The 4,512-nt window shown below is 45.4% G+C and overlaps 1 protein-coding gene across 2 annotated transcripts in view; it reads left to right on the top strand.

Moving 5' to 3' along the window:
* Positions 1-4,512, top strand: part of LOC107270454 (cytoplasmic polyadenylation element-binding protein 2) — a 94,320-nt gene that overhangs the window by 18,080 nt on the left and 71,728 nt on the right. The gene's annotated exons all lie outside the window — the stretch shown is intronic.

The following is a 4,512-nucleotide window of genomic DNA, read 5'->3' as shown; positions in this document are numbered from 1 at the left end:
CGCCCTCTCTCTCTCTCTCTCTCTCTCTCTCTCGATCGTTCTCTCTTGGTGGGTATAAAAAGTTGCGGGGATCCCATTAAAAATAAAGATCCCCAATGGAGAGTCGCCGTTGTCCGGGAGCCGCGAAGTTCGTTCGGGGATGTAAATTCGCGAACGGCGAATCTTCCTAATGGATTTAATATGAATTAATTTAGGTATAGGAGGCTACGTAGCTACCGGCTCAGCCCATTGATTCTCGATTAGCGAAAAGGCCCGTCTCGAGGCTAACATCAATCTTCGAATTTTACTGATCGGCTCTCCCTGTATGCTCGCCGGCCCTTTGCTATTGTGATATCTCGATGGAACATATATATATTGTACTATGACGCAGCCAATCCAGTGTCTTCAGCCAGCTATACACTCAGTTCCCTAAAAACACTTGGACGCCCTGGGGAACCTGAATGCGGGACACGGGATTCACGGGTCAGTCGTCGCGAGTGGCTCGCGCGGCCAAAATGCTTCGGTAAATGTACGCTTATTTACAGTGGGCGTTACGGAAACGAGTCCCAAATGGGCCATTGGACAAACGAATCGTCAGCAGGATCGTTTAACCGTACGCAAGTGGGACATTCTTTTTCCTTTTCAAATTTATACCTCTCTCTCTCTCTCTCTCTCTCTCTCTCTCTTCATTCTTTCTCTTTTCTTCTCATCCACTCCTAAACTCAGTCCAGTTTAACCAATCCTTCCCTTTACTTTGATCCTGTTCCAGTTTCGGTTTCATTTTCGCCTCACTGCGGATCCAGTTTTCTTTATATCTTCCTTTCTGTATATCTACCAATTCGTACTATACATTTTGGGACGTTTCTCTTTCTTGTCATTCCTTTTTGTATTACTTCCTCTTTCTCTTTTTATCATTCGAGATTACACGGCTGCTCGCGCTACAACGGGACACACGAACGTGGCTATAAATCAGGACTTTTTCTCAGGATGCCAATAGTACCATTTTCTTTGGGATCGTGGGTCAATGTTTTATTCGTTTTGGCTTTAGTTCCTGGGTGGAATCGAAGTATGGCTATGGGTCCTCCACGTGTCTTCTCCAATCGCTACCCTGGAGTTTCCTTACTCCTCTGTTAGGCTAGGTGAATTCGCTCGATATCTTCGCTATATCCAGCAGACAATCCTAAACTACGTATATTCGTTCCACGTCGATAAATCACATATCCTATACGTAATATATGCATAAATCATATGCCGCTTGCACTATCGCGTATAGAGGAAAGCTCGCGAGAACTTTTTTTTTATTGACAAAAAAAATAAACCTAAAATCCTTACAAGATTTTCTAAGAGCAATCTTTCTTTTTTCGGATCAAGAGACCCGGTAGAGTCTCGTGCCAAGTACAGGCAACCGGCTGTACAGCCAAGGCGACGAAACAAATCATGTGACTGAGCGTCATTAATGGCGTCCTGCTTGTGATCGCCGTGCGGTGAGGTAAAAGAGGAGAGTGAGAGGTGATACGTATCTCGGGCCGTGCGTGCGACGGAGAGAGCAATAAGGCGCGACCGAAAGACCAAACCCTGCGTTACCCACCGTGGTTTCTGCTTTCCAAATGTTAATATGTCCAGTTATTAATATAATTAATCAATCGGGTCACTACCAACATATGAACTTTTATCTCCTCTCTGATATGACTACCAGTGATATCACCTAGTGGTCAGAAAATTGAAAGTACTATACCATTAAAATAATACCGTCCAAAAAACACTTATGTGTACAAAACTATGCCAAGTGCTGCGAATTTTTTTGACAAAAAGTATTGAATTCATATATTATTAATGTCAAATACATAATACCCTACGTATCTGCTTATTATATGATCTACTACTAGGCCATCATGTTGTATTTTCAAAATTTTCTATAACGTCTTCGCTACTCTTTGGAACTTTTTTTTATTTATTTTGAATTTCCAAAAACAGTACGTCATCCAAAAATTATAAGTACCCTCATCGTCCGTTTTGTTTTATCCTAAAAATAGTTTGGCGAAAGGTGAGAAAATATCGGGACACGTAGGTCCGCCCCTGAGAAAGAACCAACCCTCGAATATATTTAACCAAGTGGTAGCACTACTCGTGTGCATACATATTCATAGGTGAATCCTACCATACGAGGACAGTGCTTAAGTGAAAAAGCGTTGACCAGGCAGCCACTGGTGTAGTATATTCCTTGAAATCATCCCTTAGCGTTTCTCTCCCCCTTGTCTTCACCCTCTAGGTACTCAGTGTGGGCCTTCATTACTTCAGGCTATTTCTCTAAAACGATCTCGGTCGGACCTTCCTAGGTAATAACCCGCGATAACGTTATCGGCTATTCGCGGCCGTTAATGGCTGAGATATATGCGGCCGATACTTTATAGGTAATTTATCGTAGACAAGAAAATCACGTGTCCAGGGAAATATTTCTTGGAGGGTTAGCATCTATGATAATTGACCTTCCGATATTCAAAATGATCAGGGGATGATGTGATAGGAAATAAAAATAATATGTATATAGTATTTTTTCTTCTGCCAAATATTTATATATGGTGTGACGTGATTTTTCGATTCACTGTCACAAGGCGGCTCCAGATACCGATTTAGATAACGTTCTCGCTTCCTGGTTCCCTTCGAGTCGCCACCCTGATCAGAAGCTACGCTCTCGGATCGATTCGTACAGTTAGGCCAATGCTCTCGGAAGATTTTTCATTGTTTAGACTCGAGGGAAAGGATAATAGTTATCGGCTATAAGGATCTCGACCAATCAGAACGATTAGTTCTCAAACATTACTATTGCCAATTGGCTGCGTTAAAGCAGTCTGTCTTGGGACACCGATCGGGGTGCCTCGAGCTGCCTCGCGCTCTCGGGTTGTTTGTTGATAGTTTTTCTAGTCGCGTTGCCTATACGGTATAGGAAGTTTTCGCTCGCGTGATTCTCGCAATGTTCCGAAAATCCTATAGATTTTCTGCGTGTCTTTCCGAAGTGCAGTGTTGTGCTATAGTGCAGTGCCCACCCGAGTGCCCCTGGATGCAGTTCTCGGCCTTGACGGATCAGCTGAACCAGCTCCGGTGAGGATTCCCAATTCATTAATTGGTGGAGGGATCTCGATTTTGTAGCTCCGATTCGTTCTGCTACGTTCTCGATCAATTGCTCTCGGTATTGCGCACTATTTACCTGTCTGAGTGGCCGCGCATTGTTGTTATCGTTCGCTGATTTGACGCGACCCCAAAGATCTTCCGGATCTCTTTTTGGCAAAGTTGAGACTGTTCCACCTCAACTCTCAGGTTATGCCGGCTCCTCAGTTCCCCGTGAAAAAAGAATTGGCTGGCGCCTGCCTGGCATACGGATGCATGGACCAAAGGGTGGACGGTCGAAGGTGACGTAGGTTAGTTCTCGGATCTTCGTTATCGCTGTAGACTTAAGAAAATACGTTACAATAGGTACAGTAATACTACAGTGCTTTTGTACACGGGTCAATGAATCCAGCATCAAACTTATATACACTAAGAGGACCGAATCAGCCAACTAACCAATCAGCCAACCTACTGAACAACCAACCAACCAAAGCTAAAGCTACCATCGAGCAACCAAGCAGCGAAGCAACCACTTAACATACAACCCTCTCGGCACCCTCCACTCGACTCGGCTCTACGCACTTTATGCAATCTTCACAACCTGGTTTCACTTCTACCTTCCACCTTCCGGTACACGCGGCTCTGGCTCTACCTCTCTCCCTCTCTCTTTCTCTCTTGTCTCTGGTTCTATCCCTCGTCTCTCTTTGCCACGTCGGTAAGCACGCAGCCCTGTAACCCTCAGACAAGCATTCGCGCCAGTCAAGGGCAAGGGTGCCATCGGTCGCTCTCCTTCGTCACTCTTACGGAAGCAGTAAAAAAAAACGAAAAAATCTCCTGAGATCCGACTCGCAACACGTTCTTCCATCCGAAAAGCGTCCGATGCTATTCTACGCAACACGGCGGGAGAAGTCTTCCTCTCCTTTGAGGGATGAAGAGTTCCGGGTCCATCAAGGCATTCAGTCGAGATGATACACGAGTCCTAGAGGAGGACGTGGAGGCAATTCCGAAAAGGAATCGAACGGTAGCGAAATGATGGGACCGTGGGTGTCTAACGGGTGTCCGGGTAATAATGAGAAAATTTGCAAGATCTGGACGAACAATGGACCGAAGGAACCCATCGCCGGGTACAGGAGGGAGCGAAGTGAAAGCTGGTTACGGAATAAGGCAGGCTGGTTACAGAATATAGCCAGGCCCTCAGACGCTCCTCGACGCTTTTCTCGCGCGATCTTTTACTTGTAATTTTTTTTTTCAATTCCTCGCCCTCCAGATAAAGTTATTATTCGGCAATTCTCTCTTTCGTCCGCTGATTCTTCGTTGGGTCCTCAGACCGGCGCCTTCATTGTATTGCGTAATTATTATTTTCCAAGACCCTGTCTAGCGGGCGACACGCGAGAATCTCCAACCCCCCCCCCCCCCCCTCCCCCCAAC

The sequence above is a fragment of the Cephus cinctus genome, unplaced genomic scaffold, assembly GCF_000341935.2.
Source record: "Cephus cinctus unplaced genomic scaffold, Ccin1 Ccin1_scaffold0767, whole genome shotgun sequence".
NCBI classification, from domain to species: Eukaryota; Metazoa; Arthropoda; class Insecta; order Hymenoptera; family Cephidae; genus Cephus; species Cephus cinctus.
This window is presented reverse-complemented; position numbering and strand designations above follow the sequence as displayed.